The sequence below is a fragment of the Aethalodelphis obliquidens genome, unplaced genomic scaffold, assembly GCF_003676395.1.
Source record: "Aethalodelphis obliquidens isolate GAN/ISIS:26980383/991018 unplaced genomic scaffold, ASM367639v1 scaffold2, whole genome shotgun sequence".
NCBI lineage: Eukaryota > Metazoa > Chordata > Mammalia > Artiodactyla > Delphinidae > Aethalodelphis > Aethalodelphis obliquidens.
In genome coordinates this window covers 64,660,690-64,680,422 of record NW_020837946.1, presented here as the reverse complement: position 1 = coordinate 64,680,422, position 19,733 = coordinate 64,660,690, and the positions used below count along the sequence as shown (strand labels likewise).

Sequence of the window (19,733 nt, the reverse complement as noted above, 5' to 3'; positions counted from 1 at the left end):
TTCCCAAATATAAATTATTTGAAAAAGAAATGATCAATAGAACACGTATTCTATAAAAAGAAGAAATAAAAACATACTAGTTTAAGTTATTCCAGGACAATTATATATCTTACTTTATGTTATTCCAGGACAATTATATATCTTACTTTGAGTAGAGAATCTTGCCAAATATTTTCACCTTTGATACCAATCTTTACTAGAAGGTACTACTAATTACATGGCACTAGTCTGGTGATAAAGATATAATAAAGGAGCAGCAATAAAACATCTTCCTCTGACTCTTTCTGTCTTCTCTGTGAAAATTCTAACCCTTCAAGTTCCTCCCAGTTAATACAGAAATTCTCCAGAAAACTGTGTTCTCTTCAATAGTCAGTAGGTCCTCAGCTTGCTGTATCTGTGCTGCTATAAAACTGTCACAAGCACCCACGCCCTAGCAAAGCTTCCAAAGCTGCCAGAAGGCTCCATAGCCATGCAGAGTCAAATCCCTCTTCGTATTACTTCTCTTTGACAAGAAACTCCCCTGACTCAGTCAGGCTTTAAAAAACCCCTAATCCTCTTGGGCATTTTTCAGTCCTAGGACAAACATAGCTTTAGAGGTCATGCAAAGACCCCTGAAACAATATTGTCTTTAATTTGTGTAGCCCTTAAAAATATATAGCATGCTTTTACAGATACTGTCTCACTTTATATTTATGAAACACTTCAAAAGTCACATAAATGCATTGCCTAATAATATCATTCTTTCCATCTCATATATAAGCAAAAGGTCCTTTGCAACTATAGTCAGTCCAAGGACACACAGCTAGTAAGTGATAGAGCCAGAACTCAAATAGGCTGCCAAGTTCCATATTGTTCATTATGCTCTTTCCATAAAAATATTGTACAGTCTCTCCACAAACATCAAATTCTATGTATTATTTAAAGAGCATTGTGATTATGCATATTTTATAAACTGGCACTGATAAATATTTCCTAAGAGGAGACAGGAAATGTTAAAATCATTACTTTCAAAATATGATCTTTTCATTGAAAAATTCTGTATTCCACTTGTGTTAGAAAAGATACTCAGTATCAGGTATTTTTAAAATGCAAAATAAATGCCTTGAAGAGGGACTGTTTTGAATATTAAGCTCCACAGCATCAACCAAATGGCTGACATAAGTGTTAAAAATAGTTAACATCAAAATGTTACCAATTAAATTGAAATTCTCAAATGGCATATCTTGTGCTAGTAATGAAAACATCAAAATATACATGAATCATCAGGAATAAGATCTAACGAAGATGAATAAAATTAAAACATAGTTTCATTAAATTTGAATTCAGTACCATTGTATACAAATAAATGGCTATCAGATGGAATAATTAAATGTTTTTAATTGAGATATTTCTACAGGAAACATTGTTTCCTTTGTTATTTAGAATAAAAACATTTTCTCTTCAGGTTCACAGGAGAAAAATATCAAAAACATACCAACTGCAGATCTTCACCATGAGACTGATAACATAATTTAGATATGTTTGTATCACTTTTCTCTTAATTTATTTTTTAAAAAGTAAAAGAAAGATTATTCATATGATACATAATTCATTTTTAATTTTAAAATACTAACTCAATACGTAAAAATTTAAAAGCTAGCCGAACCATTCAAAGGTGAAGCAATTTTTGGAGACTGTCATGCAGTAACTCTACTCTCCCTTTACTCTGTCCTTGCCTGATCAGAGGATTCTTTTGGTCTCCACTTTAAAGCTATTTGGAAATACTACTGCCTTCATAGGATCAGACAAAGTACTGATTCTTTGTAATAGTGGACCTGTGGAGGTTTTGGTCATTATGTAACTACTTGTCGTGATGTACACTTGACCTTTTTTTTTTTTTCACTGATGAATCATTTATTCGAACAAGACAAAAACATCTCCACATTGTTTCCTTTTATACAGAAAGTGGAACATTTCAAATATATTAGCTTTTCAACAGAATTTATTTCGGTCTGGTCCCAGGAACTGCCTTTCATTTTAGGATTCACGTTTTAGTAACACATATGCACCCATTACAGCCAAAAGAGCATACTTGAATTTTGGGAGTTGTTCATTATAATGGTGAGCATACCAACATATGGTAAAAACCCTCTGGCTCTCCCCACCACATCCTTCTTTTCCAGCCAGTTCTGGCCTTCTTTGTACAAGCCTCTATTGTCAACTTCATTATTACCTCCTTTAGTCAGAAATTTGATGTCTCCATTATCTTTTTTATGAACTTTGATTACTCTGTGCACTGTTGGAATGTCTTGTCCTTCTACTTTAAAAACAACGATTTCACCATCTCTAACCAGGTCTTCCCGGAAATTTGTCAGGAACAGAAGGTTGCCCCTGTGGAAGCCTGGCTCCATGCCGCCACTCAGCACCACCATGATGGGACTCTCGCTGCCAGTGAGGACGATCAGGCCTTTCCAGATCATGAGCATTCATGACACAGTCATGGCAAAGTTTAAGACCTGGTAATAGAGCTGGTGCTTGTTCATCTTCCTCGGGTCCCCTAAGATGTCCAAGCTGGACGCGGGGAGATGTGACCCCGCAGTGCCCATGTGCACCATGCCAGGGTCTCTGGGGGCCGAGGCGGCCCGCGGGCTCCGGGTGTTACAGACAGCTCACTTGACTTCTTATAGCAAACAACACTCTTCTATTTCAGTTCACATGAGGGTGGATACCTTTTGAAGTGGGGCATGTGATTCAGTCTGGCCAAAAATGAGCATGGTTGTCCCATATCACAGTGACCGGCTAGTGGTAGGCATATGACTGGGCCTCATTAGACCAATCAGAATGGTGAATGTCCTGTATTTGTGTGTTTGCAACCTAAATTAGAATTTGTAAAGTCTTTAATTTGAGTCTCTTCTTTTTCACCTATTCTCCAGCTGCTATTCCAAGAGATAAGCTGGGTCATTGATGTGATCTTTAGCCTGGACTTTTCTATCAAGATGATTTTCCTCCAGAGTACAGACTCTTGTTCCATAGTGGGTTTGATTTCATGTCCAGTTCAATTGTTTCTAGTTCAGAAATACTCCTCAGCAGGAATCCACACACCCAAAATGTCCTGATGCATATAATTGGGTAAAATGGCAAATAATGAGAAGTGAAATATGTATGATGGCAGCCTTTTCTCTTTGATCCTCTGAATTTTTTTCCAACCAAAAAATGAATAATTGGTACAATTAAAGTTGGCATGAAACTTACTGATTTTTTTAAACCACATTTTAATCCTTAATTTTTCTTTACTGGTATCTTCCAGTTTATTGGTTTTGATGTGTTTTTATTTTCTCTTTTAGTTCAAATTAATGTGTATTACTAATGATTATTCTATTTAAAGTATATGTGTGTTTTAAAACTGTCATTAGTTCATTCATATTTCCTTTAAAAAATAAAGACCAATTATGATTTTTTGTATATTTGGTCAGATCTCCAAAACAAATAATTTTACCTCCTATTTATAAGTTACGTGGGAGAAGTCAATATGAGGTCATTTGGGAATGTTAAAAAAGACTATTTCATGCCTGGGCCACTGATAAGAGCTGCCAGCACCATAGCCATTGTGAAATCTGGGATAATCACTACATTGCATTCCTTCTCAGAAACAGATAGCTTCCAGGAGAGGTAGTGGGAGTTAATGTCCATGTCATATGAGAAGAGGAACCAAGAGTTGCCTTTAATAATCATAGCTATATTAATTGCCTGTTACAGGAGCCTAATTCAAACTACCTTAAGAAAAACAGTATATTCATTCATGTAACTCTGATCAAAAACAATAATTAACACATATCATTCAATATATGCTAGGCATAGTTCTAAGTGCTTTATATGCTTTAGCTCATTTTATCTTTACAAATATCCCTATGACCTAGGTGTTATTAGTATTATCATCATCATCCCCCTTTTAGTTTTGAAGCATTCAAGCCATAGAGACATTAGGTAATGTGAATGGGACACAAGAGACAAAAAGCAGCAGAGCCGGGATTTGATCACGTGCAGCTTGGCTGCAGAGATCATGTACTGACTCCCCAATCTAGAGTGACTCAAATGCTCCTGGTGTCTGAGGTAGCTCCCGGAAATAGAAATGCTGTGGGAACTGCAACCACAGACGTGACAGCAAGACTCTCTTGGTTCATCCCTGTCAACTCTGCCCCTCTTTGCTTCTCTTGGTATGTTGACCATATTCTCTCCTGCTTGCCCTGGCCTTTCAATTTAGCAAGGACCCCATCCTCTAACAGGTGCAATTACTGACCCCAAGGGGTAAAAGATTGTCTGGTCCTGGGTCCCCTGCCCACTTCTATGACTTGGAATAAGTTGCTTGAGGCAGGAGTAGTGGAAAGCCTGCTGGAGAGACAAAAACAATCAGCTCCACGTTCCCCTGCAGTTCCTACCTGCCAAAGGTATGAGGTTTTAACTCTGTTTTTACTCAGTGAAGGTTGCCATTCCTAAGAGAGCAGAAAAATAGGACTGTAAGTCTTACATGGATTTCAAAATCCATAATAAGATGTTTTAAGAATTAGTTATTCTAGGAATGTGGTTTAGGATCTATTAGCTCTTTAAGGCCCGTGAAAAGTGCTGAGATATTAAAAAAAAAATTAGGTTAAAAAAACCCCAAAAAAATCAAAATGTGTACATATCTAATTAAATGTTTATGAAAGTAACATATTGGAAAGACAACTGTGACCCAGCTCCACTCATATACAGATAAATTTTAATAGGTTTAGTATAAAAAGGACAAAGTTCCCCAGAAGCTTGAGAATCTTGAGCCTCTGGAGGACTTAAGAAGGCCCTGTTCCACTAATGTAACTCTTGGAGGACCAGAGTACCCAGAGGGATCAGACAAAAATTAAACATTGTCACCATCCAGTGAATTTAATTTGCCATCCTTGGTCCATGTCACCTCAAAACAAATGGAACTATTTAAGCTTTGGTTATCTTTTCTAAGTTTTTGCCAAAACTCTCACAGGTGAGAATTCTACTCTCATCCTGTGTTTGCTCACAGAGTATAAAAATGACGATTATGATTTCTAGAGCTGTTAAATATATTTAGGGTTTTTAAGTAAAAGATCTTGATCTAAATACAAAGTATCCTGATTATTGTGGTTAAACTTAGAATGATAGTCTGCACTGTTTAAGTAAAACCTAATATTGAAAATGATGAATTGTTCTTTAGTTGTTAGATGTAAGTTATGTTATAAAAGTGCTCTGTCCTTGGGCCACTAACCAAGCAAACCATCTCTTTGCTTGTCCCTTTTCATACTTCACCTACACAAGGAGAACCTCCTTTTTCTTTTATTGTGATGCTTTATTGTATTACTCTGACTGTTGCAGAGTTTTTACATGTAACCTGGATAGTTCCTGTTTAACATAGATTTCTACTTCTCAGTGGAGTTATGAATACAACGAGATAGGCAGCAGTGAAGTGACATGGTATATGTGGCCCATCTTCATAGAACAGAACTTTGCCCAACAATTTGGGGAGGTTTTTATAAATACACAAACTCATAAATATTTATGGAGATAGATCGATTGCCAGGTAAAGGCTGATTTTCTAAAAAGAGTAAAACCGTGATTCTTATGCATATAAAAGGAATATGTGCCACATATTTTGTGCAACTCATTAATTAAAGGGGGAATCAGTAAGATGTTACTGATCAAAGAAGAATTCAAAATACCATCGAATGATGGATTAAAAAGTGCTTAAATTAATTTACAAATAGATGTAAAAGTTGTCAATATTCAAGAGACAATAAGCAGATTCCACTGAGTACAACTTGGATCTCTATCGAAAAATATTGTCTTCATTGCTATCACTTACAATATGTAAGTTTTAACTTGCAGAGTTGTGAAATAGTTCAAAAACAATGAAATGCACAGCGTCCCCATAGAATCTGATAACACTGAAGGGTTTGCTGGACAAAGTTTTCATTGGTCCATTGCAAATCTTTCATAATTTTTTTTGAAAACATCTACAATAAGTAGATATATAATAAAGAAATGGATATACTTTAAAGTAAAATGTCAAATGCCAACATCATATTAATTTTAACTATAAAATAGTTGACATCTAAAGCATTTCTGACTTTTAGCCATGATTGTCTCATTTTTCACAGTTCCTTTAAAATAGGGGTTCTTAAACCAGGGTACCTGGGCAGCATTTATATTTTCAGTAGGAAGAAAACAGTTGCTTTCATCAAAATCTAAAACAGTACTTGATACACAGTGGTTTGAAGCCAATCCTTATGGAGCACTTTGGAAGACAATTCCGTAACATGAACTCATTCATTCAAGCACTTCCTAAAATATAGAATACACAGTAGTTACACTTCCTTGGTATAAAGTGTATTCATATGCTTAAAAACAGAATTTGGGGGAGGGACCTCCAAGATGGCAGAGGAGTAAGACGTGGAGATCACCTTCCTCCCCACAAATACACCAAAAATACATCTACATGTGGAACAACTCCTACAGAACACCTACTGAATGCCTGGCAGAAGACCTCAGACTTCCCAAAAGGCAAGAAACTCCCCGCATACCTGGTTAGAGCAAAAGAAAAAACAGAGACAAAAGAATAGGGATGGGACCTGAACCTCTGGGAGGGAGCTGTGAAGGAAGAAAAGTTTCCACACACTAGGAAACCCCTTCACTGGTGAAGACAGGGGTTGGAGGGGGCGAAGTTCCAGAGCCATGGAGGAGAGTGCAGCAACAGGGGTGCAGAGGGCAAAGTGGAGGGATTCTTGCATAGAGGATTGGTGCTGACCAGCACTCACCAGCCTGTGAGGCTTGTCTGCTCACCTGCTGGGGGTGGCTGAGGGCTGAGAGCTGAGGCCAAGGCTTCAGAATTCAGATCCCAGGCAGAGGACTGGGGTTGGCTGCATGAACACAGCCTGAAGGGGGCTAGTGTGCCACAGTTAACTGGGAGGGAGTCCAGGAAAAAGTCTGGACCTGCAGGAGAGGCAAGAGACCTTTGTTTTGGGGTGTGCAAGGCAAGGGGATTCTTTCCCAGTGTGCCCGCAAAAGACAGAGCACTGCCGAAGCAAGCTCCAGAGACGAGCGCAAGCCGCAACTATCAGCTCGGACCCCACAGACGGGCATGAACCTCTAACATTGTGGCCGCTGCCACCAAGAATCCTAGAGAAAGGAGAACACACAAAACCCAAAGTTAGTAGAAGGAAAGGAATCATAAAGATGAGAGCAAAACTAAATGAAATAGAAACAAAGAAAACAATAGCAAAGATCAATAAAACTAAAACTGGTTCTTTGAGAAGATAAACAAAATTGATAAACCACTAGCCAGACTCATCAAGAAAAAAAGGGAGAAGACTCAAATCAATAGAATTAGAAATGAAAAAGGAGAAGTAACAACTGACACTGCAGAAATACAAAAGATCACGAGACATTACTACAAACAACTCTATGCCAATAAAATGGACAACCTGGAAGAAATGGACACATTCTTAGAAAAGCACAAACTTCCAAGACTGAACCAGGAAGAAATAGAAAATATAAAAAGACCAATCACAAGCACTGAAATTGAGACTGTGATTAAAAATCTTCCACCAAACAAAAGCCCAGGACCAGATGGCTTCACAGGTGAATTCTACCAAACATTTAGAGAAGAGCTAACAACTATACTTCTCAAACTCTTCCAAAATATAGCAGAGGGAGGAACATTCCCAAACTCATTCAACAAGGCCACCATCACCCTGATACCAAAACCAAAGATGTCACAAAGAAAGAAAACTACAGGCCAATATCACTGATGAACATAGATGCAAAAATACTCAGCAAAACACTAGCAAACAGATTCCAACAACACATTAAAAGGATCATACCCATGATCAATTGGGGTTTATCCCAGGAATGCAAGGATTCTCTAATATACCAAATCAATCAATGTGATAAAAACATACTAACAAATTGAAGGAGAAAAGGAGAAAACTCATTATGATCACCTCAATAAATGCAGAAAAAGCTTTTGACAAATTTCAACACCCATTTATGATAAAAACCCTCCAGAAAGTAGGCATAGAGCGAACTTACCTCAACATAATAAAGGCCATATATGACAAACACACAGCCAACATCATTCTCAACGGTGAAAAACTGAAACCATTTCCACTAAGATCAGGAAAAAGACAAGGTTGCCCACTCTCACCACTCTTATTCAACATAGTTTTGAAAGTTTTAGCCACACCAATCAGAAAATAAAAAGAAATAAAAGGAATCCAAATCAGAAAAGAAGAAGTAAAACTGTCGCTGTTTGCAGATGACACAATACTATACATAGAGAATCCTAAAGATGCTACCAGAAAACTACTAGAGCTAATCAATGAATTTGGTAAAGTAGCAGGATACAAAATTAATGCACAGGAATCTCTTGCATTCCTATATGCTAATGATGAAAAATCAGAAAGAGAAATTAAGGAAACACTCCCATTTACCATTGCAGTAAAAAGATTAAAGTACCTAGGAATAAACCTACCTAGTGAGACAAAAGACCTTTATGCAGAAACTATAAGACACTGATGAAAGAAATTAAAGATGATACAAACAAATGGAGAGATATACCATGTTCTTGAATTGGAAGAATCAGCATTGTGAAAATGACTATAGTACCCAAAGCAATCTACAGGTTCAGTGCAATCCCCATCAAACTACCAATGGCATTTTTCACATAACTAGAACAAAGAATTTCACAATTTGTATGGAAACACAAAAGACCTCAAATAGCCAAAGCAATCTTGAGAAAGAAAAATGAAGCTGGAGGAATCAGGCTCCCAGACTTCAGACTATACTACAAAGCTACAGTAATCAAGACACTATGGGCTCGGGCCCTGAACCAAGATGGTGGAGTAGAAGGATGTGCTCTCACTCCCTCTTGCGAGAACACCAGAATCACAGCTAGCTGCTGGACAATCATCAACAGGAGGACACTGGAACTCACCAAAAAAGATACCCCACATCCAAAGACAAAGGAGAAGCCACAATGAGATGGTAGGAGGGGCGCAATCACAATAAAATCAAATCTCATAACTGCTGGGTGGGTGACTCACAGACTGGAGAACACTTATACCATAGAAGTCCACCCACTGGAGTGAAGGTTCTGAGCCCCACGTCAGGCTTCCCAATCTGGGGGTCCACCAACGGGAGGAGTAATTCCTAGAGAATCAGACTTTTAAGGCTCATGGGATTAGATTTCAGGACTTCAACAGGACTGGGGGAAACAGTAACTCTACTCTTGGAGGGCACACACAAAGTAGTGTGCGTATCAGGACTCGGGAAGGAGCAGTGACCCCAGGGGAGACTGAACCAGACCTACCTACTAGTGCTAGAGGGTCTCCTACAGACGCCGGGGGTGGCTGTGGCTCACCATGGAGACAGCTACACTGGCAGCAGAAGTTCTGGGAAGTACGCCTTGCCTTGAGCCTTCCCAGAGTCCACCATTAGCCCCACCAAAGAGCCAGGTAGGCTCCACTGCTGGGTTGCCTCTGGCAAAACAATGAACAGGGAGGGAACCCAGCCCCACCCATGAGCAGTCAAGTGGATTAAGTTTTACTGATCTGCCCACCAGAGCAACAGTCAGCTCTACCACCACCACTCCCTCCCATCAGGAAACTTGCACAAGCCTCTTAGATAACCACAACGACCAGAGGGAAGACAGTAGAAGCAAGAACTACAATGCTGCAGCCTGTGGAACAAAAACCACATTCACAGAAAAATAGACAAGATGAAAAGCCAGAGGGTTATGTACCACATGAAGGAAAAAATAAATTCCCAGAAAAACAACTAAATGAAGAGGAGATAGGCAACCTTCCAGAAAAAAGAATTCAGAATAATGATAGTGAAGATGATCCAAGACCTCAGAAAAAGAATGGAGGCAAAGATAGAGAAGATGCAAGAAATGTTTAACAAAGCCCTAGAAGAATTAAAGAACAAACAAACAGAGATGAAGAATACAATAACTGAAATGAAAACTACAATAGAAGGAATCAATAGCAGAATAACTGAAACAGAAGAATGGTTAAGTGACCTGGAAAACAAAATGGTGGAATTCACTGCTGCGGAACAGAATAAAGAAAAAAGAATGAAGACAGCCTAAGAGACCTCTGGGACATCATTAAATGCAACAACATGTGCATTATAGGGGTCCTAGAAGGAGAAGAGAGAGAGAAAGGACCAGAGAAAATATTTGCAGAGATTAGAGTCAAAAAATTCCCTAACATGGGAAAGGAAATAGCCACCCAAGTCCAGGAAGCAGAGTGAGTCCCATACAGGATAAACACAAGGAGAAACACGCCATGACACATAGTAATCATATCCGCAAAAATTAAAGAAAAAGAAAAATTACTGCAAGCAACAAGGGAAAAATGACAAATAACATACAAGGAGACTCCCATAAGGTTAACAGCTGATTTCTCAGCAGAAACTCTACATGCCAGAGGGGAGTGGCATGATATACTTAAAGTGATGAAAGGGAAGAACCTACAACCAACATTACTCTACTTGGCAAGGATCAAATTCAGATTCGATGGAGAAATCAAAAGCTTTACAGACAAGAAGAAGCTAAGAGAGTTCAGTACCACCAAACCAGCTCTACAACAAATGCTAAAGGAACTTCTCTAAGTGGGAAACACAAGAGAAGAAAAGGACCTACAAAAACAAACCCAAAACAATTAAGAAAATGGTCATAGAACATACATATCAATAACTACCTTAAACGTGAATGGATTAAATGCTCCAACCAAAAGACACAGGTTTGCTGAATGGATACAAAAACAAGACCCATCTATATGCTGTCTACAAGAGACCCACTTCAGACCTAGGGGCACATTCAGACTGAAACTGAGGGGATAGAAATAAATATTCCATGCAAATGGAAATCAAAAGAAAGTTGGAGGGCTTCCCTGGTGGCACAGTGGTTGAGAGTCCACCTGCTGATGCCAGGGACACGGGTTCGTGCCCCGGTCTGGGAAGATCCCACATGCCGCGGAGTGGCTGGACCCGTGAGCCATGGCTGCTGAGCCTGCACGTCCGGAGCCTGTGCTCCGCAACGGGAGAGGCCACAAAAGTGAGAGGCCCACGTACTGCAAAAAAAAAAAAAAAAAAAGAAAGCTGGAGTAGCAATACTCATCAGATAAAATAGACGTTAAAATAAAGAATGTTACAAGAGACAAGGAAGGACACTACATAATGATCAAGGGATCAATCCAAGAAAAAGATTGTAAATATATATGCACCCAACATAGGAGCACCTCAATACATAAGGCAACTGCTAACAGCTATTAAAGAGGAAATCAACAGTAACACAATAATAGTGGGGGACTTTAACACTTCACTTATACCAATGGACAGATCATCCAAAATGAAAATAAATAACAAAATAGAAGCTTTAAATGACACAATAGACCAGATAGATTTAATTGATATTTAGAGGACATTCCATCCAAAAACAGCAGATTACACTGTCTTCTCAAGTGCGCACAGAACATTCTCCAGGATAGATCACATCTTGGGTCACAAATCAAGCCTCAGTAAATTTAAAAAAAGGAAATCCTATCAAGCATCTTTTCTGACCACAACACTATTAGATAAGAAATCAATTACAGGAAAAAAACGTAAAGAACACAAACACATGGAGGCTAAACAGTATGTTACTAAATAACAGAGAGATCACTGTAGAAATCAAAGAGGAAATCAAAAAATTCCTAGAGATAAATGACAATGAACACACGATGATCCAAAACCTATGGGATGCAGCAAAAGCAGTTGTAAGAGCGAAGTTTACAGCTCCAGAAGCCGACCTCAGGAAACAAGAAAAATCTCAAATAAACAACCTAACCTTACACCTGAAGGAACTAGAGAAAGAAGAACAAACAAAACCCAAAGTTAGCAAAAGGAAAGAAATCATAAAGATCAGAGCAGAAATAAATGAAATAGAAACATGGCAAAGATCAATAAAACCAAAAGCTGGTTCTTTCAGAAGATAAAGAAAACTGATAAACCATTAGGCAGACTCATCAAGAAAAAGTGGGAGAGGACTCAAATCAATAAAATTAGAAATGAAAAAGGAGAAGTTACAACAGACACCGCAGAAATACAAAGCATCCTAAGAGACCACTGCAAGCGACTCTATGCCAAAAGCATAGACAACCTGGAAGAAATGGACAACGTCTTAGAAAGGTATAATCTTCCAAGACTGATCCAGGAAGAAATAGAAAATATGAACAGAGCAATCACAAGTAATGAAATTGAAACTGTGATTAAAGGTCTTCCAACAAACAAGAGTTCAGGACCAAACGGCTTCACAGGTGAATTCTACCAAACATTCAGAGAAGAGCTAACACCCATCCTTCTAAAACTCGTCGAAAACATTGTGGAGGAAAGAACACTCCCAAACTCATTTTTTGAGTCCACCATCACCCTGATACCAAAACCAGACAAACATACTACAAAACAGGAAAATTACAGATCAATATCACTGATGAATATAGATGCAAAAATCCTCAACAAATACTAGCAAACAGAATCCAACAACACATTAAAAGGATCATACACCATGATCAAGTGGGATTTATCCCAGGGATGCAAGGATTCTTCAATATACACAAATCAGTCAATGTGATACACCATATTAACAAATTGAAGAATAAAAACCATATGATCATCTCAATACATGCAGAAAAAGCTTTTGACAAAATTCAACACCCATTTATGATAAAAACTCTCCAGAAAGTGGGCATGGAGAGAACCTACCTCAACATAATAAAGGCCATATCTGACAAACCCACAGCAAACATCATTCTCAATGGTGAAAAACTGAAAGCATTTCCTCTAAGATCAGGAACAAGAAAAGGATGTCCACTCTCACCACTATTATTCAATATAGTTTTGGAAGTCCTAGCCACAGCAATCAGAGAAGAAAAAGAAATAAAATAATACAAATTGGAAAATATGAAGTAAAACTGTCACTGTTTGCAGATGACATACTATACATAGAGAATCCTAAACATGCCACCAGAAAGCTACTAGAGCTAATCAATGAATTTGGTAAGGTTGCAGGATAGAAAATTAATGCACAGAAATCTCTTGCATTCCTATACACTAATGATGAAAAATCTGACAGGGAAATTAAGGAAACACTCCCATTTACCATTGCAACAAAAAGAATAAAATACCTAGGAATAAGCCTACCTAGGGAGACAAAAGACCTGTATGCAGAAGACTGTAAGACACTGATGAAAGAAATTAAAGAAGATACCAACAGATGGAGAGATATACCATGCTCTTGGATTAAAAGACTCAATATTGTGAAAATGACTCTACGACCCAAAACAATCTACAGATTCAGTGCAATCCCTATAAAATTACCAATGGCATTTTTTATGGAACTAGAACAAAAAATCTTAAACTTTGTATGGAGACACAAAAGACCCCTAATTGCCAAAACAGTCTTGAGGGAAAAAAACAGAGCTGGAGGAATCAGATTCCCTGACTTCAGACTATACTACAAAGCTACAGTAATCAAAAGAATATGGTACTGGCAGAGAAACAGAAAAACAGATCAATGGAACAAGATAGAAAGCCCACAGATAAACCCACACACCTATGGTCAACTAATCTATGACCAAGGAAGCAAGGATATACAATGGTGAAAAGACCATCTCTTCAATAAGTGGTGCTGGGAAAACTGGAGAGCTACATGTAAAAGAATGAAATTAGAACACTCCTTAACACCATAAACAAAAATAAACTCAAAATGTATTAGAGAACTAAATGTAAGACCGGACACTATAGAACTCTTAGAGGAAAACATAGGAAAAACACTCTTTGACATTAATCACAGCAAGATCTTTTTTGATCCACCTCCTTGAGTAATGGAAATAAGAACAAAAATAAACAAATGGGACCTAATGAAATTTAAAAGCTTTTGCACAGCAAAGGAAACCATAAACAAGGCGAAAAGACAGCCCTCAGAATTGGAGAAAGTATTTTCTTTCGAATCAACGGACAGAGGATTAATCTCCAAAATATATAAACATCTCCTGCAGCTCAATATTAAAAAAACAAACAACCCAATCCAAAAATGGGCCGAAGACCTAAATAGACATTTCTGCAAAGAAGACATACAGATGGTGAAGAAGCACATGAAAAGCTGCTCAACATCACTAATTATTAGAGAAATGCAAATCAAAACTTCAATGAGTTATCACCTCACCCCTGTTAGAATGGTCCTCATCAGAAAATCTACAAACAACAAATGCTGGAGAGGGTGTGGAGAAAAGAGAACCCTCTTGCACTGTTGGTGGGAATGTAACTTGCTACAGCCACTATGGAGAAGAGTATGATGGTTCCTTAGAAAACTAAAAATAAAATTACCATATGATCCAGCAATCCCACTACTCAGCATATACCCAGAGAAAACCGTAATTCAAAAAGACACATGTACCCCAGTGTTCACTCCAGCACTATTTACAGTAGGTCATGGAAGCAACCTAAATGCCCATCGACAGACGAATGGATAAAGAAGATGTGGTACGTATATACAATGGAATATTACTCAGCCATAAAAAGGAACGAAATTGGGTCATTTGTTGAGACGTGGATGGATCTAGAGACTGTCATACAGAGTGAAGTAAGTCAGAAAGAGAAAAACAAATATCGTATATTAACACATATATGTGGAACCTAGAAAAATGGTACAGATGAACCAGTTTGCAGGGCAGAAATTGAGACACAGATGTAGAGAACAAATGTTTGGTCACCAAGGGGAGAAAACAGCAGTGGGGTGGGGATGGTGATGTGATGAATTGGGCGATTGAGATTGACATGTATACACTGATGTTTATAAAATTTATGACTAATAACCTGCTGTATAAAAAAATTAAATTTAAAAATCAAAAAAATACATAAATAAAAATATAAATTACCAACTTAAAAAAAAAAAAGAGTATGCTACTGGCACAAAAATGGAAATATAGACCAATGGAACAGGATAGAAAGCTCAGAGATAAACCCACGCATGTATGGTCAACTAATCTATGACAAAGGAGGCCGGGATATACAATGGAGAAAAGACAGCCTCTTCAATGAGTGGTGCTGGGAAAACTGAACAGCTACATGTAAGAGAATGAAATTAGCACACTTCCTAACACCATATACAAAAATAAACTCAAAATTGATTAAAGACCTAAATGTAAGTCCAGACACTATAAAACTCTTAGAGGAAACATAGGCAGAACACTCTTATCACATAAATCACAGCAAGATCCTTTTTCACCCACCTCCTAGAGGAATGGAAATAAAAACAAAAATAAACAAATGAGACCTAATGAAAGTTAAAAGCTTTTGCACAGCAAAGGAAACCATAAATGAGATGAAAAGACAACCTTCAGAATGGGAGAAAATACTTGCAAGCGAAGGAACTGACAAAGGATTAATCTCCAAAATTTACAAGCAGCTCATGCAGCTCAATACCAACAAAACAAACAATCCAATTAAGAAATGGGCAGAAGACCTAAATAGACATTTCTCCAAAGAAGATATACAGATTGCCAACAAACACATGAAAGGATGCGCAACATCACTAATCATTAGAGAAATGCAAATCAAAACTACAGTGAAGTATCACCTCACACCAGTCGGAATGGCCATTATCAAAAACTCTACAAACAATAAATGCTGGAGAGGGTGTAGAGAAAAGGGACCCCTCTTGCACTGTTGGTGGAAATGTAAATTGATACAGCCACTATGGAGAACAGTATGGAGGTTCCTTTTAAAAACTAAAAATAGAACTACCATACAACCCATCAATCCCACCACTGGGCATATACCTTGAGCAAACCATAATTCAAAAAGAGTCATGTACCACAATGTTCATTGCAGCTCTATTTACAATAACCAGGACATGGAAGCAACCTAAGTGTCCATCGACAGAAGAATGGATAAAGAAAATGTGGCACATATATACAATGGCATATTACTCAGCCATAAAAAGAAATGAAATTGAGTTATTTGTAGTGAGGTGGATGGACCTAGAGTCTGACATACAGAACGAAGTAAGTCAGAAAGAGAAAAATTCTGTATGCTAACAAATATATGTTGTATCTAAAAAAAATTGTTCTGATGAACCTAGGGGCAGGACAGGAATAAAGACGCAGGCATACAGAATGAACTTGAGGACACTGGGAGGGGGACGGGTAAGCTGGGACGAAGTGAGAGAGTGACATGGACTTATATATACTACCAAATGTAAAATCGGTAGTGGGAAGCAGCTGCATAGCACAGGGAGATCAGCTCCGTGCTTTGTGACCACCTAGAGGGGTGGGATAAGGAGGGTGGGAGGGAGGGAGATGCAAGAGGGAGGGGATATGGGGATATATGTATATGTATAGCTGATTCACTTTGTTATACAGCAGAAACTAACACACCATTGTAAAGCAATTATACTCCAATAAAGATGTTTAAAAAAATATATTGTTTTCAAAAAGAAAGAAAAGGAAATTTTCTTTTAATATTTCCTCATATTATTTAATTTTGACATTCGTGTTCATTTTGGTTATCTTTCTGTTATTTTTAGTTGCTTCACATTTGCCCCCCCCATAGCACCCGCTTGCTTGAGTGTAGTGTTCAAAAGTCTGTTGTGAGGTGGCAGAACATTAACAATATTCATCTGTCTCAGCTTAAAAAATATGAGAGGAAAGGAGCCAAGAATCTGAGAGAGGATGATGTGTCAAGCCCAGTTTAGTTACCCCAGGAATGTTAGTTTTAAAATTTTTTCCATAATTCTTATGTGCTAAGAATTATTATCCTCATTTTATAGACAATGATATTGAGGCTCAGAGGGATTACACATTTGCCTGTATCTGTACTTGTTCTCAGGTTCATCTAACTCTAATGAGCTGTATACTTTTACTAATACACTTTGATGCCTCTTTATTTCAAACTTTGCATCCTCTAATATGCAAAGAGAAAGTTGTAAAAAAAAATCTTTTAAATATAAAAATAGATAGGGGCCACATGTCAAAGACTGATTTCATTAATTAATTAGGAAACCAAAAATAAATAAATAAATAAGAGAGCTGGTTACAGGAGTATTTAAAAAGCACAGTTTTTTGTGGTTAGTAAGGAAAGAAATACCAATCTAAGATTGTTAAATTAGATACAAAACTGGTTATTTTCCTACTAAGGAATAAAATGATAACTTTTGAAGTTATCTTTCCTACCAGTCCTCCACCCCAAAAATCATACCTCATAAGTTTTTTTTCTTTTCTTCTGCAGATTAAGCTCTAACTGTATAGGCATATAAAACACCTGGGGTTTTGTTAGTAAAACAGAACTACAACCTACAAGATAGGTGAGAGTAAAACAGGTTTATTAACAAGTAATCTAGCATGATATTAAAAAATCAAAGACAGCATTTATCTTAATTTCTCATTTTGAAATATTATTTTACAGAGTATAGTGATTTGAGAGTGTGGGCTCTGAAGCAGACTGCTTTGGTTCAAATGCTGTGTCCTTCCACTAGCTCTGTGTCGTTAAGCAACTTACTTAAATTCTCTTTGCCTTTATTTCCTAATCTTTAAAATGAGAAAAATAATAATGGAGTTTACATTATAGAGTATTATGGGAATTAAGGAAGGCTTGCGCATGGCAAATACCTTAACCAGTCATGGTTGATAATTCAAGGTTGAGTTCATTTTGGTCTTTTTCATTGTAGCCACGAGGTGAAGTTGCAGCAATCATAACTTTGGGGTGGGTAGTTATTTTGTTTCATTTATCATCTTCACTTGTTTCTAGACATTCTGTCATTACCTTGTTTTTATTTCTCTATGTCAGCACCACCTTGCACTTAACGCTATTAAATTTTATGAACCGTGTTTCCAGTTGGTTAAATTTGTATGTAGTTATGTTCACGTCAGATAGTCTATCAGCAAGTGTGATTAATGTGATATCTACAAATGCGATAAGCATATTCATGATTCCAGGACCAGGTCATCAATCAAGGATTATTTAAGACTGGTTTCGGAACCAATGCACTAACATAAGGTGAAGTTCCTTGAATTTCATATTAAAATGTGCCATATATTGTGTTTATAACTAAGACATTTCTGTAGTTTCTTTATTGACCTTAAAACTATAAAATTACTTCATCTAAAGTGTGTACTTTAAAAATCTGGATGACTCAGCCTCAAACCCGTGCTTTTTTATCTTTTTCATTTTACTTGCCTTTTCCAACTTGCTGTCTTTTAAGGAGTAGAAACTAAACAGCAGACTTCACATTTGGATATGAAAGGATATGTCATCAGTACCAATGATCGTTAATTACATACAAATAGTTTTACAAATGTGAGGGCTAGCACCCCCTTAAAATTCCAAGATATTACTCCACACTGAATAATTTAAATTAGAAATGCGAACCAAATGCTAAAGGTAGCATTTGGCAATGTTCTTGATTAGAATAAATGCATGTAGTATTTGTTTATGCAGCAAACTGAAGTGCCCTCCCTGGTTGTTTTGCTATTTGAAGAATCTTCATAGAATCTCAAGTACTTGTTGTGACTGAGGCAAAAACTAATTTGCTTCCCATTATGATATCTGCCTTTCCAGTCGTGTATTTAATTGTGGTGAGGTCTTGGGAGTAGTTTCTGACTTTTATACAAGGAAAAATGAGAGTAGTTACTTTTGACAGCTTACAGATAAAAAAAAGATGGAAAATAAGTTGAAGGCGGAATTAAACTCAAACTATAAAAGCCTTAATTAGTGGAAGCATAATTACAGGGAGCTATGGTAGAATAAAATCTAAATTGTATTAAAATATTTTTTCAACTGACTTGAAGATGGAAAAAGCATGCTTTTACACTATAAGAAATTTCTCTAAATTACTGCCCATCATTGAATTTCATAGATTAAAACTGAGTGCTAAAATAAAAGCTTTCTGTTCCCATTCTTTTTGTTTAGTTCAGTTTGGAATGATTTCCTAAGGCATTTTTAGAGCAGTAATATTCTTTCTTCCTGTTGTGTGTGGTGAAAGCTGTCCAATCATTTTCAAGGCCAGGGATAACAATGATTATTAAAAAGTATAGATACTATAAAACTCCCTCCTTAAGAAGTCATTCAATCAATAACTGAGCAATTATTATATACATTCACAAAACAGAATAGGCACTCAGCACCACTCTTGGTATAATCAAGGATGCTTAGATTTTTTTTTTTTTAATCTCTCTTTCTTTGTTCCCAGTCTGCAAATAGTCATGAATAGGCAGGAATATGACCATAAAAGAATGAGTAGTGAATGAAAGAAAGCTGAATTGTGAGTTATTATTAGTGTACAATTTTAAACACAAATATCCATATATTTAATTGTTCTTAATATAATAATTAATTAAGCTTGAGTCTTAAAAAATTTTATCATGTTAGCTTTCAGAGTTCCTTGTCTGCAGTTGAACCTCCTAGATTTTTAGATTTCTTAAGACAGTGAAAAAATATGTATTTATATCTATTTACACACACACACATGCATACATGTATATGTATATATATTATTTTGCCAGGTAGTAACTTAAAAAAAACCCTACAACTCTCTGTTCTCTCCATTATTTTACAAAATAAATGTATTTTTAAAATTTAGGAAGAACATCATTGCAAATGAAGGGAGAGTCCTTGTGTTACTGAACTCAAGTCCAGCTGCTTGCTGCTCAAAAATCAAT

General features: G+C 37.1%; 1 protein-coding gene and 1 pseudogene across 2 annotated transcripts in view; one reads left to right on the top strand and one right to left on the bottom strand.

The window, feature by feature from the left end:
* Window positions 1-19,733, top strand: part of XIRP2 (xin actin binding repeat containing 2) — a 294,698-nt gene that overhangs the window by 44,405 nt on the left and 230,560 nt on the right. The gene's annotated exons all lie outside the window — the stretch shown is intronic.
* Window positions 1,987-2,501, bottom strand: LOC113632262 (signal peptidase complex catalytic subunit SEC11C pseudogene; annotated as a pseudogene).